This window comes from Dendrobates tinctorius, unplaced genomic scaffold (genome assembly GCF_039654945.1).
Source record: "Dendrobates tinctorius isolate UK_male_01 unplaced genomic scaffold, ASM3965494v1 ptg000303l, whole genome shotgun sequence".
NCBI classification, from domain to species: domain Eukaryota; kingdom Metazoa; phylum Chordata; class Amphibia; order Anura; family Dendrobatidae; genus Dendrobates; species Dendrobates tinctorius.
In genome coordinates, this window is record NW_027361970.1 from 3,151,831 (window position 1) to 3,169,305 (window position 17,475).

Genomic DNA, 17,475 nt, shown 5'->3' on the forward strand with positions numbered 1-17,475 from the left:
TGATTATCTTTGTCAGGTCTGATGTGCACAGTGGCTGCTAGTCCGACTCCGCCCCCTCCTGTGATAAGCAGCTTACTGTCAGTAGACGATGTACATGTAATGCCCCAGAATTGTAGTGTATGTGACTTTAAGATGTATCATAACTGGCATCTATCTTATTCTGTGTGCACTTTGATAATATTCCATTTAACAAAAACCTAAAAAGAGATGAACTGGAATATATGATTTTTAAACCAATGTTTTTTTTCCGCTTTTTTGCACTCATTGCACATAATGGTGTGGCTTTTCTTTGAGCTGGACATTACATTCAGGTAATTCCCCATGGCTTGGTGTTCATTTGTCGAGGTTTCAGTCCTTCCCAGCTCTTATTCACATTTTACATCACTTGACAAATGGTAAGGTTTTAATACTAGGACCATCCCGAATAGGGTCACCATGACGTGATAGGATGGCTTTATGTTCTTTTAATCAAAATTATGTTCACTAAGCGCTTTATACTATTTTCATGCAGTATTGCTATTTATTTACTGCAGGGCATTAGCTTATTTTATTTTTATCTTGGGTTTAGTATTTCCATTTGCAGATAATCAACATGAGAATTCATTTATAAATGCACAAAGTGATGTTCTTATTATGTTCTGCCATTAGGAGGTTGTGCTCAAAAATTATAACTCTGCCCTTCACCACCCTCATCATTTCACTAGCAAACAATCCAAAACCACTTTTTGAAAACCTAAACTCCCTCCTGAACCCTAAAGCACAGGCTCACCAATCTCAGTGGTGAGGATCTGGACACTCATTTCCTAGAAAAAATCAACCATATTCCTCAGGACATTTCTGTCCAAACTCCTCAGACCCTGGATCCCCTTCCCTGTGGCGCTTCAAGCTCACTCGCCATTTTTGAGCCTGTTACAGAAGAAGATGTTACCCGGCTCCCCACTTCTTCTCGGCCTACAACCTGCAACAGTGACCTTATTCCCTCACATCGCCTGCTGTCTCTCTCAACAGTTGTCACCACTCACCAAACTAAAATATTTAACCTCTCTCTTTCTTGTATCTTTCCCTTCTCATTTAAACATGCCAGCATAACCTCCTTACTTAAAAAATCATCCCTCGACCAGAACTGTGCTGCTAACTATTGACCTGTCTCTAATATTCCCGTCATCTCTACTAAACTCCTGTAACACCTGGTCCACTCCCATAATCCACTATCTCTCAGATCATTCTTCTTGACCCTCAACAATCTGGTTTCCACTCTCTTCACTCTATGGATACTGCCATCACTAAAGTCTCTAACAATCTATTAACAGCTAAATCTATTTATTTATTATGCTTACATTATCATCGCTATCCCCAATAGGGCTCACAATCTAAATTCCCTACCAGTGCATTTTTGAAATGTGGTAGGAAACCAGAGAAAACACACACAAACACAGGGAGAACATACAAACTCCTGCACATGTTGTCCTTGATGGGATTTGATCCCAGAACCCTAGTGCTAGCAAGGCTGCAGTTCTAACCTCTGAGCTACCTTGCTGTCCCTAAAGCTAATGGTCTCTGCTACCTGCTGATTCTCCTAGATCTCTCTGCTGCATTGAACACTGTAGATCTCCAGCTCCTCCTCACTATGCTCTGCTTTATCGGCATCAAGGACACTATTCTCTCCTGGCTCTCCTCTGACTGCTTCTTCACTGTGTCTTTTGCCGGCTCTTTTTCCTCTCCTCATCCCCATACTATCTGGGTTCCTCAGGGTTCAGTTCTAGGTCCTCTTCTCTCTATATACTGCCCCTATTGGACAAACAGTATCAACTCTATGCTGATGACACTCAATTGAACCCTTCTTCTGACATCATCCTGACATCATCCCCACTCTAATACAAAATACCAAGGATTGTTTGTCCACTGTCTCTAACATCATGTCCTCGATCTATCTGAAACTGAATCTCTCCAAAACTGAACATTTTGTGTTTCCTCCTTCTATTAACCTAACTCTACCTGCAAATGAAATTACCTTGGAGGGTTCAATCATAACTCCCAAGCAGCATGTCCACTTGGGGTTATATTTGACATTCAATTTTCCTTTATTCCCTGTATCCGATCAATTACTTGCTCAAGTAACTTGCATCTTAAAAACATCTCCAAAATCCGACCTTTTCTCACATTTCAAGCTGCTAAAACTCTTACTTTCGCACTTATTCACTCTAGTCTGGACTACTGCAACTTTCTTCTGATTGGTCTCCCTCTTACTAAATTCTCTCCTCTCTAATCTGTCCTTAATGTGGCAGGCAAGGTCATCTTTCTGTGCAGCCACTTCACCGAAGCCTCCACCTTGTGCCAGTCATTACACTGGTTACCCATTCAGTACAGAATACAATATAAACTCATATCTCTCAATCACAAAGCCCTCCACAGTTCTGCACCACCCTATATCTCCTCCCTCATCTCTGTCTATGGCCCTACACGTTCCCTCCATTCTGAAACTGAGCTAAGACTAACATCCTCCATAATGCGAACCTCTCAAATCCATCTCAAAGACTTATCCTGTGCTGCACCAGTTCTCTGGAGTGCACTACCCCACACAATCCAACTATTACCTAGCCCCCACATTTTTAACTGTGCTTTAAAAACAAATCTCTTGTCACGCTGCAGCACTGCAGGTAAATGTAGAGTAACGCAAACTCCACTAGATGGCACCATAGTGGAGAGAGGGCTGAAATCTTGCTCTGAGCAGACCAGAAACACTGCAGTGAGGCTACCACCAAGTGGCAGCAGAACAGTAAGACAAGCCGGGTCGATGCTAGAGAGTAGCATAGTACCAAGGGGAATCCCACATACAGAGTCAGAGGAGCGCAAAAAGGTCAGTACCGGTCAGTAGCAGAATTGCCAGAAGGAAGAGACAGAATCAGGACAGAGCCAAAGCAGAATCGAGTACCGGGAAGTCCAAACACACAGGGACACACAGAGTCGGGACAGGTAGTAGAGGGGTACACAGACACAGGCAAAGTCAGCTATATGCAGCAGGACAAATCAGGGTCTCCCCAGAGCCAGCTACACACGCCATAGGCAGGAAATATAACTGGCACTGCCTGCAGGATGCAGTGCAGAGAAATAGCAGACCTGACACTGAAACGAAGGCAGAGAACGTTAACCCCTGAATGACCAGACCAGGAAAGGAGAGACCAGACCCGGTCTGGATCATGACATCTCTATAAACAAGCCTATCACCTCAAAACTCACTAAACTAACTCTTCCCTGTTTCCTCTGTCTAAACATTATTCAGAATCTTCTCCCTCCTATTCTCCACACCCTTCATGCACCTGATAACTGTACCTGATTATTGCACTAAAACACACTTGCTGATGACCATGCAGCTTTATATGAAAACTAGATGGTGGCCCTATTCTAACGCATTGGGTATTCTAGAATATGGCCAGCGGGAGACCAACATTCAAAAGATGGTCCAGGACGATCCACCACAATCAGCGATCTTACAGCGGGGGCCTGGTCGCTGCTGCTTGTCACACTGAGGCTAAGTATCCATGTTGCATAAATGTTGCGGAAATTTCAGCAACATTTCCGCAACTCATGCGTTTTTCACATGATTTTCTCGTGCGGAATTCAAGCGCATTCCAAACGATTTGAAGCATCGCTTTGAATGTTATTGACAGGTTGGTCAAACTTGTCAAGCATAGTGTTTACACGGGAAGCAAACAAGCAACGCAGAATGCACGCACACCAGGGGTCCGACACACCAGAACAACAGTATAGCTGACAGAGAACCCTGGTAAAGAATGAGTATAAATACCCCTCCCAGATCTAGAAAGAGGCCACGAACACTTAACCCTGTGAGTGCAGGGCAAGAACCCTGTTCAAACCATGACAGTAACAAATTCTCTTTAATGTGTATTCAGCACTTGTTCAAGGCAGTAACATTTTATAACATCCCTGCAGAGTAGAACAGGGTTCCCCAACTCCAGTCCTCAAGGCCCACCAACAGATCATTTTTTCAGTATTTCCTTAGGGTGTGTGCACATGCTGCGGATTCTGCTGCGGATCCACAGCGGTTTAAGGTCCAGCGGATCCACAGCAGTTTCTGCTGCGGTGTACAGTACCATTCTAATCAATGGAAAACAAAAACTGCAGTGCACACGGTGCGGAATTTTCCGCGCGGATTTGCTGTGGTTTCAAAACCGCAGCATATCACTTCTTTGAGTGGAATCCGCAGCGGTTTTACACCTACTCCATTGTCCGAGTGTCAAACCGCAGGCTCACCCGCAGATAAACCGCAGGTCTTTTGACCTGCGGATTTACCTGCGGATTTTGCAAAATCCGCGGAAAATTCCGCAGCAGAATCCGCAGCGTGTGCACACACCCTTAGTATTGCTCGGGTGATAATTGCATCACCTGTGCAATACTAAGGAAATCCTGAAAACATGAACTGTTAGTGGGCGTTGAGGATTGGAGTGGGGGAACCCTGGAGTAGAACACCGACCACCTGGATGCTTATTGTGTAACACTGGTCCAGAAGTCGTTAAAGGGGTATTCCCATATCCAAGATCCCATCCCAATATATAGTAGTTGCGATAATAATATTAGCAAATACTCCAATTAGAAATGTAGTATAGTTGTTCTGATTTGCTATGTCACTTACCTTATGTGCAGGGCATTGCAGTATTTTAGGTATCCATGGTTACAACCACTAATTACTGTCACTATGTGAGTGGTTGTAACCATGAATATCTAATTTACTACAATTCCCTGCACATGGGATAAGTGACATAGCGAATCAGAAGAACTATACTACATTTCTAGTTGGAGGTATCTGCTAATATTATTATTGTTACACCTACTACATATTGGGATAGGATCTTGGAGATGAGAATACCCCTTTAAGGCTATGCTCACACTTGATGGATGCACATTTCCATCCAGTTTTGTGAGTGCAAATTTCACATAACATTATAATAGCAGGAAAGTGCGTGATATTTTACAAAAGGTCTTCCACATGTTGCAGAAAAATTCTGCATCAGAAATTGATATGGATTTTAAGTTTGCACCTTTTTCATCTTTTGCAATGCAGAGAATGAAATCTGCTTCAAAAACTGGGACAAGTGTTGCATATGTGGATTTTGTTGCAGACTTAGCTGCGGCAAAGCATCCGCAAGGTAAACTTGCATGTGTGAATGTACCCTAAGGGTATATCCAGACTGTGTCTTTTCCTGGCAGTCACAAATGTTCATGTTTCGAGCTGAAAACGCCTCATGAATCGCTTCTTTTCTCTGGAGTTTTGCAAGCTTGAAGCTTCTTTTTTAGCACTTTTTGATTGTTTCCTGAGTGTTTTTCCAACTTTTTTTTAAGACTGTCTTTATTGGCCATTTTTTGTCTCTTTTTTATTGTTGCTTTCCTGAGTATTTTTTAAATACATAAGACAGTGAAGAAAATGGTAGGGTTTTTGTAAGCAAAGATGCTGAGCAGCGCTAAAAAAGATGCCCGATCATCCTCCGACATCTTTTTATACTTCCCATTGACTGCTGTAGCACAGTATTGAGCTGGTCACTTCTTTTAAACGTGTTTTTAAAAGTCTGAAAAGACATTCAAAAGCCGAACACATATCAGTGAGTCGCTTTCCTAGGCAAATTATTAGGACTATTCTATTCATCGTGTTGTTAGCGCTTTTTCCATCATTTTTTTTCAATGGACCAGCTCAAAAAATGGAGGAAAAAGAAGCAGTGTGAATACACCCCAAGGTTCATATATTCAGGATTTGCTATATATTTGAGGAGGGGATTCAGCTGTGCAATTCTGCAGCAATTCACAATACAAGACAGGTGAGTGGGGTATGTAAAGCCCTATTCACATGTACTAGAAAAAAATCAGTATGAAAATCAGAGCATGCAGTGAATATTGTAATCTCCAGCAAATTTATTATCGGAGAAAAATCTGAGACAGCAGAGGAAAAATGCCATGAATTTTTTCTCTAAGTGTGAGCAGTTTAGTACTGTATGTCTCCTATAGAAAAATACTTTCAGGTTAATTGTTGGCCAAATATTTGCCATTGGTAGCAATTTTGCAATAGACACACAATGGCATACCATCAGTGGCAGCAGACCATGATATGGGGCCGATAAGCAGGGGGAAAGCAAGATGGGGCAAAATGACAACTTTTCCTGAAATCTATCATGTATGGCATAAGTCATAAACATCTATACGGAGCAGGCTTGGACTGGCCCATAGGGGAACAGGGGAATTCCCCGGTGGGCCCCTACATAAATCAGGGCCCCCAACCTTACTGTATGGGCAGTACTTGGCATAATTCACTTGATTCACTCAGAAAAAAAACCAGCATCTCTTCATTCATTAACCAAACTACCCAGTTTATTATTATATAGAGATATAGGTAATTTTTTTTTTGTAATATTTGTATACAGATGAAGAGTGGGCCCCCAAAGTCAATGTTACTGGTGGGCCCTTGGCACCCCAGTCCGACACTGATATGGAGTATACCCGGAAGGTGCCAGCTGTGTTACACAGGAGACACCAGCCGCTGCTCTGATTGCAGCACTTTAATACCTTAAACGCTGCAGTGAACACTGTCCATGACATCTACAAGATTCAGCATGGTTGGTGGCCATCTTTCGCACCCATTGGGCTCTTGTGAATAGATCATAGAAACCCAATGGGTAGTTTAATGGCCGCTTGGGACCTGTGTGAGGGTCTCATTCCGTACCTTTGCTATGGAGTCCCTAGATTTCCATGTACGTCCCTGGCTACACATGCCATCTCTTAGTGGCTGTGTACCTCCAAATATATGCTGCCTTTGCCATGCTCATCCATGATACTCCTGGAAGGTCTCATAGAACGAAGGAGAAACCTCTGAGGTGTCAGTGTTCTCAGCTTTATGTTACAAGTTTCCCATGGAGGCTATGGTGTGTGTTCATTCTTTATGTGGATTAGCATAAGAAACAGCAGAATAATTCACAGCACATGAATATTTTATGGAGCACACTGACGTAGCTGCAGAGGCTATGTTGTATGATATTCATGTGAGCTGAATCCAGCCCTGGGCACTGGACCACGGGGACCATCCATTGTACTTCTGGTTACACGGGCCAGCCCGTGAACGCTTTCCAATAGGACCAAGAGCCATTATTCTGCCCTCACAAAGTGGAGAACAACGACACAGGATTTACAGGACACTGCAAGTCTCCAGACGTGTGTGCTGAAATGCCCGGCTTGTTCTTCCAAGGAGGCAGACTACATCTTTGATGTAGGAAATCATTCGATAAACCAAGAGCTTAACAGTCCGTTCTAATATGAAAATAGCACTCGGAGGTAAATTCACTGGGGTTCCCGAAAAGGATAAGAAAAAGGGAACTGTACAGGGACTTAAATCAATGAGAAATACTGGCAAAACGCATAAGAAACAGACGACGGACCTTGAGTTTAGAGGAGTCTTTGCAAAAATTAATTTCCAACTCAAACCATTGAATTTCATGTGGCCAGCACGAGGCTATAAAGCACGGTAGTTGTGGTCCGTAGAGAGCAGACTGCTTCTGAACCTAGGGGTGATTGGATTACTAGACTATGGAGAGATGCCGGCTATAAGCAGCTATTCATGTGATACCAGTAAATTAGACACAGCATTGTATTCTAACTGAATTGCAGCGTTATAGCATTGTCCTTATCAATTTATTGTAGGAAACCACAAATCTGGACGGGTGTTTGTCGAATACACAAGAGGCTATAGATGTTCAGTTCCATTACGGCACAATTCCCTAGTTACCTTTTGTAGAAAAAAATACTGCATTTTGGGAGGCTTGTGAGGGTCTGGTACCTCAGCAGAAAGCTCCCAGAAGGAGAAGGAGCCTCTGTCTTTTACCACTGAACTTCAAAGGGCAAAGGTATGCTAGATTTCCCCATCAACGCCAAAGCAATGAGAAGATTTTAGTGATGAGGGCTAAAACAAAATCCCCTTCCTTTGCTTGGGAACACCCACTGGACACATATGAGCTAATTTACCTCAATAATAACTGTTCACTTTCTCAACGATGTGTCTATCAGTGCCCAAAAGGTACGTTTTTACATGTGTGGCGCCCCTGAGGGTTCAGTCGCCACAGAGGTACTGCACCTCCTCCTGAGGTGTGGTACCCCACTATCCAGGTAAGGTGGAGACACCTGACCACACTCCAACACCTGCACCCCACACCACAAAGTAGTGTAGCAAAGCACCTTCGGCGGCTCCCTGCTTGGAGTGTAGCATAGCACCCCTTGGTGGCTCCCTGCTTGGAACACGAAACGTGCTGGGAGGTGGGGGAGTTAGTTTACATAAAAGAGCGGGAAGAGTTGAGTTGAAGTCAGTCAGTCATTCATTCAGTCAGTGAGTGAGGATGTAGAAGGACAGAGAGTGAGACAGAGAAGATCCCTGGGAGAGGGATGGAAGAAGGAAGTGCTGCAGCAGGCCACAGTGATCTGGGTCTGCTGGCACAGGAAAGAGACAGAGAAAAGAAGCTTGATTCTCCATTGGGAAGAAGGATTAGCACTGAACGAAAGGAGAATAGAGGAACTAAGAAACAGGGTTGGAAGAGAGAACCCTTCCCAAGTTCTAAGCGCAAGGCCGGGGTCCGGTCCCCGAGGTTGTACGGATACTAATGGTCCTGCAGCAGACACCGGAGGAATAGAAGTAGTGACCACTTTATTCCCACACAAGACTTGGGGGCACAACAGCAACATAATAGTGAGCCGGGACTTAGTAGCAAGGAGTCCCCGAAGCAGGCTACAGCTGTCTGCCATACAAGTAGAGTTCTTGGGAACATCTGACAGGAGGAACTCCAGTGTAACTCAGTACTAGGAGTACTTCATTCAAAGGCGCTATAAGAGGAGACGTTCAGAAAAGACACATATGTTGGCGGAGTGTTGGAAAGGAGTACTTCATCTTGCCTGGAAGTTGGCTGAGCTCCTGACCCGGAGGACACGGCATAGATGCGGGCACCTGTACCTGCAACAGACTGTGAGTAAAGCATTGGAACTACATGCCCTGGTGTCCTCCATTTATTCCTGCGCCAACCTGCCCAGCACTTCACCTACTCTGCCCTGGGACTACAGCCCTGCCTGTGGAGGGCTATAACATCACCGCTGCACCACACCATCTGTCCCAGAGGATCTGTCTGCAGCGTCAGCTTACATCTCTATTGCCGAACACCACAGGTGGTGTCACTAATCACTTATAAACTTTCATCACCATAAGCACACTGCAACAACTCCCTTTTACAATGGGCTCCCAGGGCCACGGGCCGGGTCCCAGCTGCTGTGACATCTCCCATTGAAGCTCATTGGGCCCGGTACCGAGTAGCCCACAGCCCTGGGAGGGCGACCCACATGGTTTTTAGTTTACTATCTGTTGCTGATATTGGTTTAGCACAGAAAAATCTACTATCACACTACCTTTAAAGAGAAAGCTCCCAGAAGGAGAAGGAGCCTCTATCCTTTACCACTGACATTCAAAGGGCAAACAAATGCTAGATAAATCAATCAACACCAAAGCAGTGGGAAAATTTTTTGTGATGAGAGCAAAAACAAAAGCCTCTACCTTGGTTTTGGAACACCCACTGGACACGTGTGAACTAATTTACATAAATAATAACCATTCACTTTCTCAACGATGAGTCTATCAGTGCCAAAAAAGGTATGTTTTTTACATGCTTTTTAGTTTACTATCTGTTGCAGGTATTGGTTTAGCACAGAGAAATCTACTATCACACTCCCTTTAAAGAGAATATGTCAGCAGGTTTTTGATATTTAATCTGAGGACAGCATGATGTAGAGGCTGAGACAGTGATTCCAGCAATGTTTCACTTATTAGGCTATGTGATGTTTCAATATGATGAGTGTTTTATCGGCAGTAGATTATCACTGCAGGACTTTAGCTCTCATGCAACCTAGTCTGACTCCGCCCCCAACACTGATTAGCAGCTTACTGTCAATATACAATGTACACAGAAAGCTGCAGCATGGGTGGAGCTAGCTTTCTGAGCTCTGCTTCATTTCTAAAAAAAAATTTGAGAGTTTACTGGGTGCAGCAGTTGTGACACAAGTGATACATCTCTGGAATCAGGGTCTCTTTGCCTACAACATGCTGCATTCAGATGAAGTTTACAAAAACTTGTGACAGATTCCCTTTAACCCTTTTCCTTCGTTGGACGTAATATTCCGTCCATGTGCCCTGGGCCCTAATTACCATGGACGGAATATTACGTCATAGCGATAAGCGGCGGCCGGGTGTCAGCTAATTATCATAGCTGACACCTGGCACAATGTATCAGGGGCAGTCACAGACCGCTCCCGACATGTTAACCCCTTGTACACCGCGATCAAGCACGATTGCGGTGTACCGCGGGTTAAAGGGAAGCATCGGCAGGAAGGGGGCTCCCTCCGTGCTTCCCTGAGCCCCCCACGGCAGCGCAATGTGCAGCGCTGCTGCGGGGGGCTCCTTTCCTGCAGGTCCCCGGATCCAATATGGCGGCGGGAACCTCCGGGGGGCCGGCAGGAAGCTGGCTTCCTCACTGCCCGCAGAGCGCAGCCATGAGGAAGCCTGCAGCAGTGCCTGTGACAGATCGCTGATCTGTCACAGCGATCTGTGATGTGACAGATCAGAGATCTGTCACATGACAGTTATGTCCCCCCTGGGACATTGTAATAAAATAAAAAAATAAAAAAAAGTGTAAAAATAATTTAAAAAAAAATCGCTAAATAAATTTAAAAAAAAAATATTCCCCAATAAATTCATTTTTTGGAAATAAAAAAAAACAATAAAAGTACACATATTTGGTATCGCCGCATCCGTAACGACCTGCCCTATAAAACTGTCCCATTAGTTAACCCCTTAAGTGAACCCCTTAAAATATAAAAATAAAAAACGAAGCAAAAAATAATGATTTATTATCATACTGCCGAACAAAAAGTGCAATAACGCGCGATCAAAAAGACGCATATAAATATCCATGGTACCGCTGAAAACGTCATCATAACGAGCCATCATACAGCATCATCAGCGAAAAAATAAAAAAGTTATAGGTCGCAGAATAAAGCGATGCAAAAATAATTATTTTTTATATAAAATTGTTTTCATTGCATAAAAGCGCCAAAACAGAAAAAAGACATAAATGAGGTATCGCTGTAACCGTACTGACCCGAAGAATAAAACCGCTTTATCAATTTTATCGCACGTGGAACGGCGTAAACAAACCACCCAAAATAAATTCATGAAACGCTGGTTTTTGTAAATTCTGCGTCCCAAAAAACTAAATAAAAAGCGATCAAAAAATGTCACGTGCCCGAACATGATACCATGTCACGTGCCCGAACATGGTACTAATAAAAACGTCAACTTGTTCCGCAAAAAATAAGACCTCAAATGACTCGGTGGGTCAAAATATGGAAAAATTATAGCTCTCAATATGTGGTGATGCAAAAACTATTTTTACAATAAAAAGCATCTTTTAGCGTGTGACAGCTGCCAAATATAAATACCGCCATAAATAGTAAATCAAACCCCCCCTTATCACCCCCTTAGTTAGGGAAAATAATAAAATTAAAAAAATGTATTTATTTCCATTTTCCCATTAGGGTTAAGGCTAGGGCTAGGGTTAGGGCTAGGGCTAGGGTTAGGGCTAGGGTTAGGGGTGTGTTGGGGTTAGGGTTGGAGTTAGAATTGGGGTTTTCCACTATTTGCGCACATCAGGTGCTCTCCAAACGCAACATGGCGACTGATCTCAATTCCAGCCAATTCTGCATTGAAAAAGTCAAATGGTGCTCCTTCCCTTCCAAGCTCTGCCATTCTCCCAAACAGTGTTTTACCCCCTCATATGGGGTATCAGCCTACTCAGGACAATTTGCAAAACAACTTTTGGGGTCTTATTTCTCCTGTTGCCCTTAGGAAAATAAAAAAATTGGGGGCAAAAATATCATTTTTGTGGAAAAAAAAATATGATTTTTTTATTTTCACGCCTGGGCGTTATAAACTTCTGTGAAGCACTTGGGGGTTCAAAGTTCTCACCACACATCTGGATAAGTTTCTTGGGGGGTCTAGTTTCCAAAATGGGGTCATTTGTGGGGGGTTTCCACTGTTTTGGTACATCAGGGGCTTTCCAAACGCGACATGGTGTCCGATCTCAATTCCAGTCAAAAAAGTCAAATGGCGCTGCTTCCCTTCCAAGCTCTGCCATGCGCCCAAATAGTCGTTTACACCCACACATGGGGTATCAGCGTACTCAGGACAAATTGCACAATAACTTTTATGGTCCTGTTACCCTTGGGAAAATAAAAATTGGGGTTGAAAAGATCATTTTTGTGGAAAAAATATGATTGTTTAATTGTACCACTGTACGTTATAAACTTCTGTGAAGCCCTTGTGGGTTCAAAGTTCTCACCACATATCTAGATAAGTTCCTTGGGGGGTCTAGTTTCCAAAATGGGGTCACTTGTGGGGTGTTTCCACTGTTTAGGTACATCAGGGACTCTCCAAACGTGACATGGCGTCCGATCTGAATTCCAGCCAATTTTGCATTGTAAAAGTCAAACGGCGCTCCTTCCCTTCTGAGCTCTGCCATGCGCCGAAACAGTGGTTCTCCCCCACATATCAGATATAGAAAAAGTTAAATGTTCATTTTTGTTTAAATATTCAAAAAATTCCTGTGAAGCACCTGAAGGGTTAATAAACTCTTTGAATGTGGTTTTGAGCACCTTAAGGGGTGCAGTTTTTAGAATGGTGTCACTTTTGGGTATTTTCTATCATATAGACCCTTCAAAGTGACTTCAAATGTGATGTGGTCCGTAAAAATAAAATGGTGTTGCAAAAGTGAGAAATCACTGGTCAACTTTGAACCCTTATAACTTCCTAACAAAAAAAAATTTTGGTTCCAAAATTGTGCTGATGTAAAGTAAACATGTGAGAAATGTTAGTTATCAAGTTTTTTGTGTGCCGTATCTCTGTGATTTAAGGGCATAAAAATCCATAATTGGAAAATTGTGACATTTTCAAAATTTTCGCCAAATTTCCGTTTTTTTCACAAATAAACGCAAGTTATGTAAATGAAGTTTTACCACTAACATGAAGTACAATATGTCACGAGAATACTTTGTCAGAATCACCGGGATCCATGGAAGCGTTCCAGAGTTATGGCCTCATAAAAGGACAGTGGTCAGAATTGAAAAAATTGGCCCGGGAGTAAACGTGCAAACCACCCTTGGTAGTGAAGGGGTTAAAGAGGTCGTACAGAGTTCATATGCACTGTTTTTCCAGTTAAACACAATTTTCTGTAATATACTTACAAAAAAATTAAACAAAAAATACAATACATGAGAACTCCGAAACTTCACCCATCAATCATTTTTATTTTGCTCAATATTTCTCAATGCCTCTTTTTGAGTAAAATCTATCGATAACTTCCATGTCTACATTTATAGTTCTCGTCCCATAATAGAACTGAATGAATATTCATGTGCAGACCCTCGCGCAAAACGTGAAGAAAGAGCTAAATGTGCGGAAAAAATAGGAAGCGTCAGTGCTGTCGAGATACAGAAGAAGAGTCGCGGAAATCACGTTTCTAATTATCATTTCACAAATGACTTTCTAAATGTCAGTCTGTAATTTGCATGGTTGCAGTATCTCCGTCTGCACAGCTGGAAAGTGCAAATGAGAAGAAGCTTGGACACTAATGAAACCTGTCCGGTGGAGGAAGCGCTCAGAGAGGTCGCTGCCACTGCATCCCAAATGGAAGTCAACCCGAGCAAGCCTCCCAGGAAAACATTGCAGTCTGGAGCTCGGAGGCTGGTGCTTGGGAGACACTGGCAGCCCCAACCAAAGGTCAAAGTGTCTGCATGCCACCATGTATAGGACTGGGAATGGGACTGCTTCCACCAGCCCACATTATGCTCAGTGTTCTTGCCTCTGCAGCTGGGGTGAACAGCGCACACATACTACATGAGGATGCCGTTGTCTGCAGCATTTTATCAGCCATGTTGTCAAATCAAGAAAATAAAAAGTGCCAGTAGCTGCGTAAAAAAAAACTTTAGTGCCCATATCTACACTTACTTCTTCATTAATTTGTTCAATCAAATCAGTAGGCGTAAGATGGCATTTGTAGTAGCGCCAGTACTGGTGCCACCCTGGATGGAGGGGTAAGTCCATGGCTGCATCCTTTTGGATCTGACTCATAGATGTTTGTGGCTCAGAGAATCACACGTGAAAGGACATTGATTTCAAGAGCGATGGGTGCACGTGTATAGAGGCCAGTGCCCAAGGGGGACTTTTCCCAAATGCCAGGTCCTCTTAGTTATTGGCAATGATGGTGATCTCAGCAACCTTCCCTTCACCTTCATTGCTGTAATCTCACATGTCAGAAAGACCTAAAACTGCTGGACCCATTTAGCACAGTGCCAGATGATGTTACCAGACAGATACCTCCACAATAGCACATAAATTGCATTAAGCAGGTGGGTGTTATGGCTCCATGTGAACAGCTCCCAAAGTCACAACTGGGGAGGCAGCAAAGAAGACAAGAGCTTAATTAGTCACAGGGGATCTACATAGATCTTCATAAAGGAGCTGTGGTGCCAGGCACATGATCCTCCAACAAAAGAGAGGGCCAGAAATTGTCACCATAGAATATGTATCCATTTGTAGGGGCCATGGTGCCCAATAGCTGGTTTATGGTTCAACCCTTTTTAAGACATTATACACCTGTAATATATACATTTATTTGGTCCCCGCAGCTCTGCACCCTACATGGAAGGAGAGAAAGGACTAAACATATACTGTATGTATATGCAGGTGTACAGGATGGATGGATGGATAGATAGATAGATAACAGATAGATAAACCTTGAATTTATCTACCAACTGTACAATGACATCTTGACATCTCAGTCTATATTACTAGGATCGTGGGTTCTAGTATCAGCATGAAAAAATAATTGTACATTAGGTAATTAAAAGTTTTATTTTATTTTATTTTTTTTGCACAAAATTTTGAATATGTCCTCATTTCCGGATTTGTTTATTGTCAACCTTGGTTTGTGGCCTTGCACAGATAGATAGATACTAGATAAATAGGAGATAGATAGATAGCTAGATACTAGATAGATAACAGAGCGACAAGAGATAAATAGATATGTAGATAGATATATAGATAAGAGAGATAGAAACATAGAGATTGATAGAAAGAGATAGATAGATATTAGATAGATAGATAGATAGATAGATAGATGAGATAGATAATAATAGATAGATATTAGATAGATAGATAGATAGATAGATAGATAGATATGAGATAAATGATAGATATAGATAGATATAGAGATAGATAGATGATAGATAGAGATAGATAGATAGATAGATAGATAGACAGACAGTGTCGGACTGGGGTGCCAAGGGCTCACCAGTAACGTTGACTTTGGTGGGGGGGGCACTTTTCACCTGCATACAAATATTACACTGCCCTTGATCACAAATTTACCTACACCTCTGTATAATAATAAACTGGGTAGTTTGGTTAATGGATGATGAGTTGCTGCATTTTTCTGTACAGAGTGAATCAAGTGAATTATGCCAAGTACTGCCATACAATGGGGCTGGGGGCCCATATCTGCACAGGGGCCCACCGGGGGATTCCCCTGTTACCCTATGAGCCAGTCTGACTCTGTAGATAGAAAATAAATAGATATGAGGAAGATAGATAGATAGATAGATAATAGATAGATAATTATCCTTTGCCGCTCGTTCCTTAACAACCGGAATAGTTCCTCTCCGTTTGGATCTGTGACCCTGAGAGACGGCACAAGGCTGATTAACACTTGGCCCATCCTGTCTGCTGTGAAACACAATCCGATAATTAGAATTGGTCTCTTTACTTTAGTGAGAGCAGTATCTCACATCCCGGGTGATGGTGGGCCTGTGCTGTCCCCTCATGTCCGTCCCATGTCCAGCTCTGCTCAGTGACTAATGACATGAGCATGATCCGTTGTGGGTGAATGCAGCCCCTCCGCCGGCTCTGCAGCTGGTGCGCCTCTCCTCGGCCTGTACACCTGCCTCTCATGTCACAGCAGAAGAGAACACACATTCATACCCAGACACAGACTCATTACATGCCCCTCAGGGGGGACTCTCATTACCAAAGTGCAGGAGCAGGGACAGAGCCCGTCCACTCATGCACCACACTGGGTGTAGGGGAACGTTACATGTGGACTCCCCAGGGAAGATTTCTGCAGCTTCTCCGGATGATGCAGCATTGCATTATGCACAAATAGCCTCCCATAATAAATATGATCCACACCATTGATATCACATGGAGGATGTGATCGCGTTAACCCCTCTTGTACCGATTGCCCCTCATTCCGCCATCTGACTGACAAGTGACAGGGGCTTAACGTCACTATTCTTTGAGTATCCGCTTTTATATTGATAACACGTTTGTGCCAGCGAGCGAGGGACACACTACACATGTAACGAGAAGTTAGGACGTGTCTGTTTGGAAAAGCGTGTATAGAAAGGGTTAACGGTGAGGTTTTTCGAGCAATGGACAGAATGACTGATTGGCTTTGTGGTCCTTTTTTTTTGTAGCAGCTTTTGTTTTATGCAGTTTATGCTACGGAAGAAGAGAACACAGCCTCTCCGAGTTCCGAAATTCCTGCCCATGAATGGTCTATACAACAAGAAGCGAACACAGAGGAGACATAGCGGAATAGGAAAGGTGGACCTTTACCTTTAGGAATATGAGCTCAGAGCTCAGTGCATGTTTCCTTCCCCGGTGATAAGTGCTTTGACTTGTTCCTAGGATTTCCTACGAAGCCTCGACTAATAATTAGAGGGGTTTGTGGCGAAGCGGGGGGATAGTCCGTGTCTTCTCTTTCTTTCTCTTCCATGCTTCATTCTTCTGCCCCTGGTGTCATGCTCCAGACGTACCCTCCTAAATGCAGCAGCAGCCCCAGCACATCTGGGGGGAATGCAGAGGGCGAGAGGAGACAATGAGGCAGAGTTGCGTCTTCCTTCAGGATTATCCAGTAACACTGAGGCAGTGCTGAGAAGAAGAGACATGAAGAAAAAAAAAAGAAGGGAGGATGCGATGGAGAGGAGGACAGGGGGCTGTGGAAAAGGGAGCTGTGGAGAAGGAGGGATTACGTGGAAGAAGGGATTGCAAAAAGGAGGGGTAACGGCTAGTTAGAGAGACTGTGGGGTCGTAGAAAGAAATGGAGTTGATGGAAACAGAATGATTGGCTGGAAAGATGACGTAAGACAAAAATAAGGGAGAAAACGCTGCTCTACAGGTGCAGAACTGATCTGGAATCAATACCGGCCGAGAGGACTCCTCCAAATGTAATAAATGCATAAATAGCAATTACACGATGTAATGTGAGGGGACTGGAGGTTATAAGGAGCAGACAAAGGGTCTGACCACAGGGAAATTGACATTCCCGACAGTTC

At 43.4% G+C, this 17,475-nt stretch overlaps 1 protein-coding gene across 3 annotated transcripts in view; it reads right to left on the reverse strand.

Moving 5' to 3' along the window:
- Window positions 1-17,217, reverse strand: part of GRIK4 (glutamate ionotropic receptor kainate type subunit 4) — a 781,551-nt gene extending 764,334 nt beyond the window's left edge. For 2 of the 3 annotated variants that reach the window (XM_073560724.1, XM_073560723.1), the window contains exon 1: window positions 16,757-17,217. The gene's annotated coding sequence lies outside the window, so the exon portion shown is untranslated. The remainder of the gene's footprint in view (window positions 1-16,756) is intronic. The other variant, XM_073560725.1, reaches the window with a different exon arrangement.
- Window positions 17,218-17,475: the final 258 nt, after the last annotated feature.